Source organism: Lagopus leucura, unplaced genomic scaffold, assembly GCF_019238085.1.
Source record: "Lagopus leucura isolate 7727_CA_CO unplaced genomic scaffold, USGS_WTPT01 Super-Scaffold_100008, whole genome shotgun sequence".
In the NCBI taxonomy this organism is placed as follows: domain Eukaryota; kingdom Metazoa; phylum Chordata; class Aves; order Galliformes; family Phasianidae; genus Lagopus; species Lagopus leucura.
The window spans coordinates 18,233,020-18,250,199 of NW_024962265.1; positions in this window are offsets into that span (position 1 = coordinate 18,233,020).

Consider the following 17,180-nt stretch of genomic DNA (forward strand, 5'->3'; position numbering starts at 1 on the left):
GAATTCCACATGTAATCTGCATATTTGCTCTAATTTCCTTTTGTGATATCATTTGATTTTAATCCAAATAACCACTGTATGAGAGCTTGATCAATCAATTGCTGAGAATGGATGTCACAATGCATTGCATTCTATTAGGTTAACTGAATTACAATGAAGGACAACATTATTGTAATTTTCCATCACTAAAAGTCTTAACAAGCTGATTTTTCTTTTTGCCCAGTAATTCTGTTTTCATTTTCTGTTTTCAATTCTAATTTGTTTTCTATTCAAAAGAAGATACTTCAGGCAGAAACACTAAAAATGTAAGCATAAGAGAAATTTCTACCTAAATGATTATAACACTGGGAATAGAAAAAGAGAGAAAGAAAGAATAAAGGAGAACCATTTTATATGACAGTTGATATAATAGCAGAAAGGTAATTGCCTCCAAATTTACAAGGCAGTAAATGACTCTTGGTGACTGATAAACACCAAAGCCACGGGCATTAAAGGCAGGAAAGCTCTCTGTACTTACCAGGCGTTTGAACTTAAAGTACAGTATCTCACAAAAAAAACCAATATTGGTTTAATTTTGATAGCTTTTTTTTACTCGATTTGTTTTTATTGAAATTTATAGAATCTTTACATGGATCCAATCACACATAGAGCAGAATCAGAAAATGAGTATCTCAACACAAATGAAACACAGCCAAAGGAGACAGTGGAGTCAAACCAGGGACAAATCAAAATTTAAGGCATTCGCATTTGTCCTAGTCTAAGCAAAATACTGCATCCTCATAGCCGTAGTCATGTTGTAAAGACACCCCTAGAACTACTCAGAGATGTCCAACGAATTAAGAAGAAAAATCTCTGAATTTTGTTATGGAAAAATTCCATGCACTGTACTACATTTCTTATTTTAGGTGATAAGTACTAATTTCACAGTCATCATGAGCTGAAATACATGGAGGAGTAAAAAAGATGATTGAGGAATTAACAGTACACATCTACTACTACTTCCAGTGTAGAAAAGACCTTGTTGCATACTTACTTAAAGATAAATACTTAAAATGTATGAAGAATCTCATCCTTCTGGGAACTAATGCGACATTAATGAAGTGAGCAAGCATAAGGAGATTTCAAACACTGGAACCTGTATAGTTCAAAAGACTATTTCAAACAAGATGGCAGCTTGGAGACTGGTCAATGACTAAGACCATGGTCACTATAAGCAACTAGACTCTGAAAATCAGCAGTTAACAATAGTTCACAATGGCAGAACACTGGCTAGATCAACCATTGGGAAAATCTGAGGTTGAAAATTAACACCCATTTTCAGTCTTGCTTTGTAGTCCTGTCTTTCTTTGGAATTCTGAACTTAACGATACTTTTTTCAGTGTTCTGATTGAAGACTAGAGACTATCAAGATAGTTTTTAAAATTTATCTTGTAAAAAATATTATGTATGTATACTGCAAATGTCATTGCTTACAAAATCAGAAGTCACTTATAACACCAAAGAAAAATTACCTCTTCAGAGACTAAGAAATGAACATGTCAATCACTAGTTATAATCAATCATCTTCAGGTAAAGACAAAGGGTATGTCTTACAAAACAGCATTTACTTGTTTCACAAGCTGTTTAAAGCTTTTTTTCACTTATTTCAGCCAGCTTCATTTATCAATTTAATTTCAGATTCAAATAAATAGGAAAAGCTAGGAAATGTGCTCCTATTGTTACACTCCTTCCTGGATGCTAACGAGATATTTGTTCTGTTCACTTTATTTAATTTTTTATTTTTTATAAGAATTTTGATTTACAGTTTCATGTTCAGATTTTTAATCTCTGGCAATGACAAACAAGATTTTACATCTCTGCCTCTTTTTGTATTCTGCATGTGTGGATGTATTTCTGGTAGAGGATGTATCCATCTTGTCCATTATTTCATACAGAATTTTTCTTAGTTTTATTCCTGTTTCATTTATTTGTTGTTTGGTTATTTTGTAACAAAAGATTTTCAAGCACTCTCCCAGACTTCTTTTCTAGTACAGTATTGTCAAGATGATACTGTTTCTCACAAGCATGTTTTCACAGCAATGCGACAAATGCTTACAAACTGTAGTCTTCTAGCTCAAACACAATTTAACATAGCTTGAGGGAGATTCTATGGCCTGGAATATGCTAGCAGTTAGGATAAACGGTTCTTTCTGCTCCTCCACTCCAAAAGTCTATGAGAGAGCTCCACTACCTAGACAAAAAACACTCAGGCATCATTGTTGCTAGGGCCACAGCTCCAAAACTGCCAGCCATTCCCCCACAAAACAGGCATTCAGCAGCATGTTCATTCACATACTTTGCATTGGGGTTGCTATGGTTTTGTTATGAAGAGATGAGGAAGGCAACTAGAAAATACTTTTTTTTTTTTTTTTTTTTTTTTTGTAGATGACCACAAAAGACTCTTGCCACCAAACAAACTTTATGTTTCTAATAGTCACTAAAAACAATATCCAGGACCTTAGTCCTTTTTGAATGGTACTAGATTTCCTTCCTTCCTGTTGAGATAATGTCCCACAAAGCAGTCTTTGAACATTGTCCAGTGGAAACAACTAACAGCATACAGAAATACTTTCTAGCAATCTCTGGTCACTTGCACTTGACCCAGTTGAAATTCAGTTTCAGCTGTTGGCTCTTTTCCATTCGAATTTGCCTATGTTGCACAAAACACTTTCAGGCATTATTATTGAACTGGTTGGTCAATTGATACTGCATGAGTAAAGTCATGTAACATCAGAATTTCTATTTTATAGTCATAAATCCATCTCTTCCATCTCTGAACATGTATATACTGTAAAATGCTTGTCTTCATTCCACTTCGGTATTCTTAAATATCAAATCCTAAGCATTTGTTCTAATCTGGTTGCAGTTCCCATAAAGTATTCACTAATATAAATATGGTCTGACTCGAGATGTGGTGAGCTGGATGTGATGAGCTAGAGATAGATTGTTACTGGATTATATGTATTATCTGCATCTTTAAAGGTCTGGAGATAACATAGCAGAAAAAAAATACTCAATGTTATCCATCTTTGCATGCAGAATCATCAATGAATTCAAGCAGACATCTTTAAGGTGGAATATGAAAAGGACTATTGCTGTCTACAATTTTTATTTTCTGTTAGTTTGATAATCTGGATCACTGTTTCTGGGTACATGTTCTGAGGTTAAATCAATGTTTTTTCCAAACCTCACTATTATTATTCAACCCATGAAGTGTTGCATCCTGTTTGTGAACAAGAAGTTGGTGACTGGAGCACACAGCAAAAAAAGAGAAAGACAGAAAATCTGCATTTGTTCTTAAAGGAGGAGGCTAAGAGAATCTTAAGAAGGAAAAGCGAAGCCCATCTAGCTTCAACTACTTATTGTGTAGCTCTGGAGAAGATGGAGACAAATTCTAGATGTGCATTGTGTTAAGATGAAAGGCAACAGGTACATGTAGTACTCTAAGAAATTCCAATTCAATATCAGGAAAAATATTTCTCTGTGAGTATAGTCAAACAAGGAATGCTGTGAAATCTCTAAATGTATGTCCTTGAAGAGATCTAAATCTCATCTTGACAAGTCACAATTCAGTCTATGCTGGCCCTGATTTGTATTTCAGTTTAAACCAGATGAAGATTTGCCCAGAGAGGTTGTGGGTGCACCGTCCCTGGAGGCATTCAAGGCCAGCTGGATGTGGTTCTGGGCAGCCTGGTGTAGTCGTTGGTGACCCTGCCCACAGCAGAAGGGCTGAAACTAGATGATCTTTGAGGTCCTTTTCAACCCAGGCCATTTTATGATTCTGTGGTTCTGTGAATATCAGATGTTTCCTGCAATCCAAATCACTTAACAGTTCTGCAGTTCTGGGGCTACTCTGATGCTCCTCTACCTGCTAGTCACCAAAGAGCATGTATAGACCTTGTTCCCTTTTCTGCAGTGGCAAAATGGCTGAAGATTCACATTCTCAGGAAAGTTGTATTTCGTCCTGACAATAATCTGGCTGTCACGGTACAGTTTGAACCTAGATGCACCATGCATGAATAACAGTCCCAGTATAGAAGAAGTTTGATAATCTGTTCAATCTTCAGTATAGTTGATACATTAAACACAGTACTTGTCAGTTATTACTGTTTTCACCCACACATGATGAATTTTATAATTCATCACAGCATTTTTCTGAGTAGCTGAATCATATAAATTCTCCATATATTAATATTCTGATTAACAGTGTAATAAAAAATCACTGTCTTAACAAGTCATACTGAAGCATAAGTGTATCATTGTGAGCAACACATTTGCTGCAAAAATAATTTTGGTCTTCAAAAAAGAGGTGTGTGCACCAGAGAAGGAATTGTAAAGCTCTGAAATGTGAAACTGTGTGGGTGCTATCAGCCTCTGAGTCAGCAGTTAACATTTTGCAAAAATTAACATTCTAAGCCGAAGTGCTCCCCCTACATGCTATGAGCCACCCTTTTTGCATAACCGTGCACCTACTGACTGCTGCAGTCCGACAGTGCCTCAGAGCTTATACAATTGTAAGCGTAACAAAGTGATTCACTGTAAATTAGCAAAGTGCAGCCAGTCACGCTGAAGAGACATTTACCACAAGAGCAACGTCAGTCATGGACAGAGTAGGAGGAGCTGACAGCACACAGAGAGAGTAGCGGTTTTCTCTGAAGCTGAAGGTGAAACGCCTGCAAGTCGGTCAAGCGATTTATTTATTTATTTTTTACATGTGAGCCTTACTGACAATCAATAATTAACACAGTTGTACAAAAAGAAAGGATTTGTTGGAACAGTGTAATATTTATTTATTTATTTATTCATTTATTTTCTGATTTAAAATTATTTACTCAGCAGAGGCACAATGTAACAGCAGAGCTACTGTTTTCATTCAGAACGATAGCTCTTCCCTGCTATACTGCATTCCTCGTCAAAGACCTGTTAGTCTTGCTCTCCACTGGAAATCTGCCAGTCTCAAATACAGTCACAGTGCCCTGGAAACTGTTTTGTTCTCTGCTCAGCTCCTCTAATAGCAGGAAGGCACAGTGACACAGAGCTTATCTACTCTGAGTACTTCTGATAAATCCAAACTGTCAGACATTGCTGTTCAAAGGTAAGTGGGACATCAAGGAGGAAAGGGCATCATCAACCTTTTTTTTTTTTTTTTTTTTTTTGCATCATTCAGTAGATGGTGTTCCAGACTAGTTTAGCTGTTCAAATGGCAATTAACAACAACAACAAAAAAGTCTTCTTTGAATACACCCTCATCTTTTTTGATTATTCTTTTGTGTGGAATAGTTGCAGTGACTTTTGGAGATTTTTAAGGTCACAAAGATAAATCTACAAAAAAAAAAAAAAAAAAAAAAAAAAAATTGAGCAAGCTTTAAAATCATTAGAGAAAATAATGCATTTTACAATGAAACCCTGATCTATTCAAGATGATCCACCTGAGGAAGTAGGGCCACAAAGATGGTGAGGAGCCTGGAGCATCTCTCTTATGAAGAAAGGCTGAGTGAACTGGGTCTGTTCAGCCTTGAGAAAAGAAGACTGAGAGGGGACCTGATCCAGGTCTATAAATATCTAAGGTGTGGGGGGCAGAATGGCGAGGCTGGACTCTTTTCAGTGGTGAAGGGTGACAGGACAAGGGGAAAAGGCCAGAAACTGCAGCATAGGAAGTTCTGCACAAATGTGCGCAAGAACTTCTTTACAGTGAGGTGACGGAGCACTGGAACAGGCTGCCCAGGGAGGTGGTGGAGTCTCCTTCTCTGGAGATGTTCAAGACCTGCCTGGATGCCTACCTGTGCGACCTACTGTAGGGAACCTGCTTTGGCAGGGGGGTTGGACTCGATGATCTCTGGAGGTCCCTTCCAACCCCTACAATTCTGTGATTCTGTGATTCTGTAAAGTAGAGGACAATACCTGGGCCAAAGGGTGCTCTTCAAGATCAAAAGGTAAAGCAGTGACTCAAAAGCTCTGATAGGACAAATTCAGAGAATATGAGGATATTATGTGATGATATTATGTGATGAGAATATGATATGAGGAATAAAAATGTTTATAGAAGTAGAAAAAATTATCTTGGACTTACACAATGCAATAGTCAAACTAAGTCTGGGAGTTGCCAGCTCTTTGAGGAGTAGGCAGAGGATTGGTGCGAATGCAGTGCCAGAGTAAAATCTTCACAAATTAGTACTGATTTCTTTGCTGGCATCTGTGGCATTTCTAAATCAGAATACTATGTGCAATGGTTTCTCCTACAGAAGCAGAGCTGTGACTCACTGTAAAAAGTGGCAGAGAAATTCAGTAAGTCTCAGAAAAGGAGGCACCTATATAAATGTCCTCATCTGATGAATCTCATGTGTTATTGCTGTTTGCAATATTTTATCCCAGTCTTTTAAATGCAAGAGGTAAGAAATCCCTTATTCTATAAGATGCAGTTCTACCCATAAGCCCAGATCAGGCAGAATGGCCTTCATCACACAGCTGAAAGAGGGATATAGAGGCAAAAAAATCCAGACTAGGCAAAAACACTGGCTGGTGGTCAAGAAGCAATCATTCATTCAGAAACATCTAGAGATAGTCAGATGATCTATCTGTACAACAAAGAAAGCTGATGATTTGTCCTGTTTTGTTGAATGCATGATTCGTGATTATATGATTACTCATGAGACTCACAAGAGCGTGATTTGATCTGATCCAAAAACAATCTAAGGAGGAATAGCTGAAACATTTAGACCCTGACTCAAGCATATGTGTATATTTTAAAATATGAGTAGTCGCTTTTAGGGAATTTGATTTCTCTTAAAGTTATGCATGTTTAAATCTGTTGCTGGACAAGAGAGAATTGGAATTGGATCTTGGAATAGGATCTGTGATACTACAGTAAATTAGTACAGATGGTGGCAGTGGACTGATGGCATAAAAAAGATATATCAATGCTGTTTGTGCACACATACAATCTAGTAGCCACTCAGACTGAACATACTGCCTGGTCTTGTTGACCCAGATAGCTAAACTGAGCTAAGCATATGTCCCCAGTACAGGCTTCTTTTAACTGAAGAATAAGAAATATACAAATATGATACGACTGTGGAAAAGGTTTCTGTGCACTGAGTTTTGAAATTAAGGAAAATGAGGGAGTCATAGAATTGCAGATGCAGTGCTGAAGTGTGGTCTAATATTGATAAACTGAAGGTTTCACTGTCCAAGTCATTTTTCTGAGATGGGCAGGTCAATGTCAGGGCACGTTGCCACTACAGAATTGCCAGTGTGTAGCATTTAACTGTAACATCGCTACTATCAATGTGCAAAATCTTTCCCCTAGGTTAAACGAACTTCAAGTCTGATATTCTTTGGCAGTTAAATACTGACACCTTGGATTCCCTTTACCATTTCCTTTAAAATGTTTATTTTGCTATTCAGTTCTAGAATGACAAATGAATTCTGAAAATGTTCTTTAGGTGCTTAGATGCTTTACATAGTACTATAGGCGAAAAGTTATAAACAACACGTTGTTTGAAACCCATGTTTTCTAGCACACAGTACATTCCAAAAACTTGAATGAAATGTTAATAAAAAAACTGTCTTTCATTACCATTGCCACCACAAGCACTAAACCATATCTCACAGCTCCTGGTCCAGATGCCTCTTCAACACTGCCAGGGACAGCGACTCCATCACCTCCCTGGGCAGCCATTCCAGTGCCTGATCACTCTGAGAGAAAATGTTTTTCCTCATGTCTAACCTAAACCTCCTCTGATACAACTTGCAGCCATTTCCCTGAGTCCTGTTAGTTACCTGGGAGAAGAGGCCAAACCCCTCTTCACCACAACCTCCCTTCAGGAAGTTGTAGAGTGCAATGAGGTCTCCCCTGAGCCTCCTCTTCTCCACACTGAACAATCCCAGCTCCCTCACCCGCTCCTCATAAGACTTGTGCTACAGACCCTTCACCAGTTTCGTTGCCCTTCTCTGAACACGTTCCAGGGCCTCAATGTCTTTCTTGTAGTGAGGGGCCCAAAACTGAACACAGTACTCGAGGTGCGGCCTCACCAGTGCTGAGTAGAGGGGGATGATCACCTCCCTGCTCCTGCTGGCCACACTATTTCTAATGCAGGCCAGGATGCCATTGGCCCTCTTGGCCACCTGGGCACACTGTCAGCTCATGTTCAGCTGAGCATCAACCAACACCCCCAGGTCCCTTTCCTCTTCACAGTCATCCAACCACTCATCCCCAAGCCTGTAACGCTGCGTGGGGTTGTTGAGGCCAAAGTGCAGGACCCAACAGGTGGCCTTGTTGAACCTCATCCCATTCATCTCAGCCCAGCGATCCCTCTGTAGGGCCTCCCTACCCTCAGGCAGATCAACACCACCTCCCAACTTGGTGTCATCTGCAAACTTACTGAAGGTGCACTGAATCCCCTTGTCTAGGTCATCAATAAAGATATTAAACAGCACGGGCCCTAGTACTGACCCCTGGGGGACATCACTTGTAACAGGTCACCAGCTGGACTCCATTAATCACTGCCCATTGGGCAAAGCCTGTCTAGCCGGTTTCTTACCCAAAGACTTGTATAGCAGTTTCCCCAGAAGAAGCCTATGAGAGACTGTGTCAAAGGCTTTGATGAAGTCTAGGTAGACTACATCAACAGCCATTCCCTCATCTACCAGACTGGTCACCCAGTCATAGAAGGAGGTGAGGTTGGTTAAGCACGACCTGCCTTTCATGAACCCCTGGGTTGAACACAGCTCTCCTAAAAAAAACCTAGTGTAATCATGGACAGCAAATTGGACATGAGTCAGAAATGTGCCCTCACAGCCTGGAAAATCAATTGTATCCTGGACTGCATTAGAAGAAGTGTGGCCAGCAGGGTGAGCGATGTGATTCTGTCCCTCTACTCTGCACTGGTGAAACCTGACCTGGACTACTGCATCTAGTTGTGAAATCCTCAGAACAGGCGAGACATGGACTTGTTGGAGCACATCCAGAGGAAGGTCATGAACATGATTCAGGGGATGGATCTTTTCTCACCTTCCGCATAAGGATAGGCTGAGATATCTGAGAGTTGTTCAGACTCTCGCTAGAAGGCTCTAGCAAGTTCTGATAGTGGCCTTCCAGTATCTGAAGTGGGGCTGTAAGAAAGGACAGACTCTTCAGCAGGCTCTATGTTGACAAGGAGAAATGGTTTCAAACTAAAAGTGGAGAGATTTAAATTTGGATATAAGGAAAAAGTTTTTTCAGTAAGGGTAGTTAAGGCACTGAAACATTTCCAAGAGAGAGGGTCCCTGGAGAATTTCAAGATCAGTCTGTTTCTGGACAGGGCTCTGAGCAACTTGATCTAGTTGAAGACATCCCAGTCCGTTGCGGAAGAGTTGAGTTGGATGACCTTTAAATGTCCCTTCCAACTCAGACAATTCTATGATTCTATGATTAATCAGATTCTTTACCATTTTTGTAGCTCTTTCCCAAACTGACCATGATTTATAATGCCACATCATGGCACTTCTGAACTGAAACAAAACGAGATTAACAACTGAAACAGCTGAAACAAATGGCTCATGGACTGTGGATCATCAGATGAAATCCCACAGCAGTCAAACTGTCATTTACTCTGCATTATTAAATTGCAAGCTCATGCTTTTCACAACATACTGTAAATTGCAGTTACTTAAAAATAAGGTCTTTGTGGATGAAAGATCTTCTTTTTAAAATTAACAAATGTCTCTATATTTTAGTTTCTGTATATGTCATATTATTCATTTGGAATTCCTGATTTTTTATTGACAAGAATAAAAATTTTGTTCCTGCATATATGTAAATGATCCTTATGATTCAAACAGCTCAAAAACCAAAGACAGACATCCTCAAGTATACTTTGGTATAAATACCAAAAGAAAATAAAATGGAGTTCAGTTGATAGAAATATTCTACTTTTATTTCATTTTCCTTGATGGATCTTCAGCTCCTGTAGAAAATAAGAATACTTATGGTTTTGCTAGGGCAGAAGGGTTTCCTTTATGGAGAAAATGGAAGAACAAGTTACAAAACAATTAAGCAAAAAACTTTTGAAATATTCAGGCCTGAAATTTTCTGTCTGTTAATTAGATCCCTGTCGTCCTTCATTCTTCCACTTCAACTTAGACATATAAGAAACATATTATAGAAATGAAAGCGTAGTTTCAATCTTCAAACTGTCCATAATCTCTCATCTAGTGAGATGAACAGAAGTATCATACAGTACCGAACAGCAATATTTTGTGAATGCATTGCAATTAGAAATCAACAATTAGTTTGAGAGAACATTAATGCCAATAAAAAGAGTATCTGATTTTCTGGGAAAGTAATTAATGTATGCCAAATAGTAGAAACTTCTTCAGAAGTCATTGCTGTAAATCTATGTTGAGAGAACACTGCAGAAAAGACAGAGCAGGATCACAAGTGAGTAAGAGCTGTCTGAAGGAATGTGATACAATGACTGATTTCCTTTAAAAAAAGAAAGAAAAGAATAAATATAAAATAATTCTGAAGTACCTTTGAGTAGATGTAAGAAAATAGATGCTTATGTTTGGAAGTGACTGAAAAAAAAAAAAAAAAAAAAATTATTTATAATAAAATTTAAAAATCTCCCCCAAAGTGTTCTGTTCTGAATTGAGATGTACTTCAGTAAATATTGTACAAATATTGTACACAACTACTATTTGCCTCCCAAGAAGCATGTGCTTAAGCTTTCTGTGAGTTTAATAGTTTTTGTAGTATTTCTGTCCACTTGTTTTTTGAAATATATCGTCTGTCATTGCATTATACATGAGGAGGTACCGTTTTATTCACTGCATAAGTTATTCACATATTCCTTCATCCATTTGACACAGTCAGTGATAACCTATGGTACACTGAGAACAAGAGTTATATACGCTCTGCTGAAACAGAAATTTGTTGGATTGTAAATAGTGCATATTTCCTTAAAATAGGAGACTGGAGTCTAGAATAGTTGGCAATAACTGATCTTCAGTGTAACAAGATAACTAATCATACCACTAGCTCATTGTCTCTATTAGAATTTTAAATGTCTCTATTAGAATTTTAGATATTTAAGAGCTGAATTCTCTGTAAATATACTCACAGCATATATTCCAAATCAGCATGTCTGTACTTTTTCAGTTTCATTATCATATTATTTTTGTCGTTCTCACCACTACTTATGGAAGTTAAACCACTTTTTTTAACACATGAAAGAACATGTCAGTTATAAATCAGCCACAAAACCAGTGTGGACTTAACACTTATATTTCATAAATCTAAGAAGGCCGTTCTAATAAGTGTACTGGATGAAATTTTCTCATCTGCAGGGTGAGAGAAAAACGTAATTTTCCCCCAGAAAAGTACTGCAAAACAATGAAACTTCAGTGCAAGATAGCAAGGTAACGTTACTAAAATACGAGACATTATTAAAATATAATAATGATTTTGGTTTAGGTCTTGAAAAACTATCTTAAGTGTAAGAACAAACAAAACATTCAGCTTTATCTATCTTCCTCTTTCTTGAATTATTCTTTCCTCTTTCACTCTACTTCCTTTCCAGTATTCCTTAGATGTATATTCATTATACTTGCTTTGAACATTTCTTTCCTTTTTTTAAGGTAAAAAATATTGTATATGGCCTCTGAAGAAAGTACCTCACTCTACCTAATTAATATCATTTCATAGGAAAATATGTAGCTTTAACAATTACAACTAATTAGGATCTATCCACACAAATGCATAGGGGTTCAACTGCAGCAGAGCATTCATTTAATTACAGAGATCCATTTGCAGTTATTGATCTGAGGGAATCAAAATTTTTTAAAAACTTGGGATAAGAAAAATAGTAAAATCTCACAATAATAGCTTGATGTTTGCTTTTATATGTGTGTTGTTTCGGGTTTGTTTTCTTTTGATGGAGGGTGGCTTTATTGTTTTGGTTTGGGTTTTTTTTTGGATTTTGGGAGAAAGTTATATTATTGCTTTTTTTTTTTTTAACAGTAGATTTATTAGTTCATTAGTAGAATTATTGTTATGCTCTGACTCAGCACTTCTGTTCTGGAGAAGGAAGAAGGCCTGTTCTGCACATTCTCTTGGCTATGTAGGTAGACTGAGTTCTGGCTGACCTTCCATCACAATCTGCTCAAGTGCATCTGTACGTCTGTCTGTGTGTCACGGAGTTAACTACACCAATCTATGCCCGTGACAGGGCGGAGTAGGCCCCTGGGCCCCCCCCAGCCCCACAAAATGGGAAGGGAAAGGGAAAAGCAGTAGGGAGATGGGATCTGGCCTCAAGGAAGGGGAAAAGAAACAGTAGCAACAATCCATGGAAGAAAACTTATTTTACTAACTATGATGTTGGAATGCAAGATAACACAATATAATACAATCTAATTGAAATAGAGACTAATAAATCAAATAAAATAGGAGAGAGAAAGAGAGAGTTCCTGAGACCAATGCAAACCTGAAAAGCTTGGTACGGCTACGAAAGCATCCTCCAGCACCCCCCTGCAAGGCAGTAAGTGACCAGTCAACCAGGAAGGGCCTGATCCCATGATTTCTGCAACAGTATAGGGACAGGTACCTGGAATTGGAGCATTAACCATTTAACTCCCAGTGCACAACATGATGTTATGATGTGGAATACCAAAAACCAAAAATCACAAAACCATGACACTGTGGAGGGATCTGGAGGAATCTTTTTTTTTTTCCCCCCCCCCCATTACCTTAATTTCCTCTTATTCCATTTTGCCATTCCAAGTTGCCATTTACTCACTGTTCCTTCTCTTCCAGTATGCACTGATGCCATGTGATATTAGACATTTACAGTATAGACATAGTCATCTGAAATGTGGATGTCAGGGCTCTTTTTATATTCAAAAGATAAAAATAGAGATTCTGTCACATCTCATCTTTATCCTTATGTTGATAACTAAAAATAAACTACATGAATCACAACTTAGAAGTTCCTATTTTTCTCCAGTGAGTGACTATGAAGGACAAGGATTACTCATTCAAATATAGCTATCTACTTTGTAGATGTTCAAATTAAGTGTTGATTTTTTATACTACCCTTTTTTGCTCATTTATACATGAACCATTTTTGAGACAACATTTTACAACATCTACAACTTTTTCTTTTCCATCTACACTCTCTCACTGTTCAGACAGGAAGAGAATAGTGGAGCAAACTGTTTTGCAGATATCATCACTTTCATCTCTTTTTTTTTTTTTAGGCCTTCAAGACTAAGCATTAATTTTCTTCAGTTACTGATTTTATATCAAGGAAATTTGGAAGGTGTTCTGAATGAGGTAGGGACAATTTTGACAAATATTCCTCACTTGCAGGGCAAAGGTGGTGCAAGAAATACTCAGTATTTAATCCCCCATTTAATTTGAAAGGGCTGAAAAGCAATGTTGAGCAAGGTGAAAAGCAGTATGTCAAAGCAAGAGGCAACAGTAGATTTACAGATACTTCTGAAAGAAATGCTAATCCATTTAGGCCTTCCTGAAGTCTTTAATGGCAGCAGCAGATGACATGAGCACTTTTTAGTGGTTTCAGAATAATTGCTGTAGTTCGTTATCCCCCATTTTTTACCACAACTGTGTTGAAATGATAGGAAAGAAAGCAATAGTTAAGCCAACTTTTTTTTCTGTTTTTGGAAATACTTTAGTTTGAAGACCATTCATACTATTATTTTGAAAAGTTCTATCTCAGATGTTTCCTTACCACACTTAGGTTTCAAGAAGTAGACTCTGAACAGCAGGTTTTCTATAACTTCCTCCATGCAACAAAATACAAGCAATGTGCATATGGAATTAGGTGTTCAGAGTATTGTATGGTAAAGCACACTACCAAAATAGAAAGTAAGTCTAATTAAACTGTAGTGTAAAGTAAGTCATGCCTACCCAACAGGGCACTCACAAAGATAGATAACAGTCTTTGTTTAAAAAAGGAAAAGTTCCTTTGGTACACGCATCCCAAACAGGTCTGTTAACCCATTCTCCTTCCCTCAAAGCAATTGAGGAGGACTCTAGAAATGTAGGTCTCTGGAGTACTCTCTCAAATACCATCCATTCCCAGAAACAAATAGGTTATCTAGCTTGTAGCTTGCTGTTTCACAAGATTCCAGAAACATGATTGCTACAGTGCTCTTAAAGAGAGTATGGCTAAACTGTTAAATTATAGCTTCTGATTATTATAGGAATAGCAGACAGTAAATTTTCACATGAAAATTTAGGGTTCACAAGATGAGTTTATACAGGCAAATTTTAACAACCCTTAATGAATTTGGTCAACTTCAAGCTGGAAATTGTAAGATTTGATGTCTCAGCGATCAGCCCTATTCTTAACATACTGTCCTGTAATCAATATTTACCGAGTAATATTTACTGAAGATTTACTGAGAAAACTAGTAATGTAATTATCTAAAATTAATGTTGCAAGGAATCTGGTAGATAGCTCAAAACTATATTGTCAAAATAGTTTGCAATTATCTAAAGGAGGCAAAACGATCATTCTGTGTGCTCCTGGGAATAGAGAAGCCAGGAAAAAAAGTCACAGAAAAAAAGAAGGTAAAGAACTGTAGTTGTCCAAGTTGAAACAGAGATTACGTGAAAGTTTCAGCTGCTCTGGACTTCTGAGATTTAATTGCAAAAGACATACTGAAATATAACATTGAAATGTATTTGATTTTTTTGTTTTGTTTTGTTTTCTTTTAGCTATTCAAAAGATGCAAAAAGACAAGTTAAATAAAACACCATACTTTTTATTTTAAATTGTGTATTTCATATGATAAAAAATGAATTTATTACAAAATTTCAAATTATTTGGTTTTGTGTAACAGTATACATTGAAATAGCATTTTATTGTAAATATATTTTATATTTAAATGCAAATATTTAATGTTATAATTTTATACATTTCTACAAGGCTATATAAAATATAATATTGAAATCTAAAGTGCATTTCTGACTATATATATGCTAGCATAAATTACTGTATAACTTCAGACTGTGCTGAAAGCAGATCAAATGAATCTGGATTATCTTCAATGTTAACCTTATATGAAATTAAATTAAATTCATCAATGCTGTGATGACTGAAAAAATATTATAAGACTTTTCTTTAAAAAAAATAAACTTAAATTAAAAGTTCAATAACATAAGCACATTACCTTAAGGAACAGGCAGAAGTCTGCAGTTGATTGCACTCCTGTTTGGCAATGGATTTTCACCAGAAGAACAAAGGCTAGTGGGCACAAATATTAAAACCCCTAACAGAGATATTTACTCATTTCTACACCACAGCATATCTCAGAATTGTATCCAGATGACATTTATATTGCACATGTATTGACTATATATGACAATATATATGTAATATATTATAAGTGTTTGATTAACAAAAGAAGCAGAAACTGAAATAAAGAGACAACAACATCTAAGGAGAAATTTAAGACGAGAGAAAGGAACAAGGAAAAGATATTTAGATTTAGATTTAGTTGTATTATTTATACTGCATTATTTATATTTCAAAGGAGAGATACTGGAAAAAAGAAATGAAAATTATTTAAAAAAGAGATCTTGAAGTATAGGGGGGTAGATGGTCCACATACTCACATGAAAATGAGGAAAGATGTAAACTAACAATCAGAGAAACTAGAAAGGAGTTAGAGCATGTAAACAAACAACAAACAAGCAAACAAAAAAATCCATGCAGTAAAATGAGGAAAGAAAGACTGGTGAGATCACAGTCCCACCAATCTGTGAATTCTGAATGAGTACCAGCCAACTTCTGGGACAGGGCCAATGTGGTGCTTGGCTAAACAGAAAGCAGTTGGCATCCTGGTATTTTACATGTGATGAGCATCCAATATATGACATTTGATTTTATGCCAAGAGCAAGCTATGGTATGGAATCTCTAGCAGTCAGTTGAGAAATACAGTGACTACTTTCTTTTATCATTCTAATTTTATGTTCTGAACCTAAGAATACTTAATCCAGCTGCACAAGGATTTAGATGGAAAAAAATCTATCCAGCTAAAGCAACTGCTCAAAATCACTCCATAGAACATAAATTCTATCTCAAATGGAAACCTTTCTCTCAGATCAAATAACTATACTCTTTTCATATTTCTAATCTTGAACAACAACAACAAAAAATTCAGATCAGTCAGGAACCATATGTATTTAATTACATATTTATCTGATAGCCTTCAGGCAGACATGGCTTTCAGAGATGGCATCAGTAGTATACCCACTTACATTTGTCAAGCTCTGACTTTGTGATGTTGCAGTATTAATTCATCCTATTAGTCCAAAATCTGGAGCTGCCTCTAATCAATAAGAAAGGTACAACTTTATTTTAGTTATTATTTCTTTACTAGTAAGCTTACTTCTTTTAATGTAGTAATATTTATCTTTCCAATGTATGGTTAGAAATGATGCAGATCTTCTGTCTTTTGATAATAATATTTATTCTGAGGAGTAAAAGGATGTAAGCAAAAGTAGGATGAGGTCTATTCTAATTTCCTTTCCCTACACCTCCGTGATACTGATACAAATTTCATGATTCCTTGCTTATCAATTTGACTAAAATGAAATGAGGACATATATAGTCAGAAGGTGTTTAATTCAATAACACACTGTTTTATGCCTTACCTTTGAAATTACAGAAGGATCAGTAAGCAGTCATATCTGTTTCACTGTTGCAGAGATATTGAAGATGCAGTAATGCAGATGAGCATTTATCTGAAGAATTATCCACAAACAAAAGGCTACTGCTTAATTAGTTGTTATAAATGTAAATGATGTCAGACAGTAACAGAAAAAAGTAAAACTTTTATTGTTGCTGCATCTCTACAAATTTTTGTTACATTAATTCACCAAATGGAATTAGTTCAACAAGCAGAGGTCTTTACTAACTTGCTGAACTTCTACAATTGAATGACTTGTCTGAGAGTTGATGGGAAAGCAGTGAATAATTTCTGCCTGAGCTTCAATAATACCTTTGATGTTATCTCCCATCAGATCCTCATAAAAATCCTGTAGATGCATGGGTGGCACGAGTAGACAGAGAGGTGGAACAAAAATCATCTGAATGGCTGGGCCCAGGGTTGCAATCAGTGGTGCAAAGTCTAG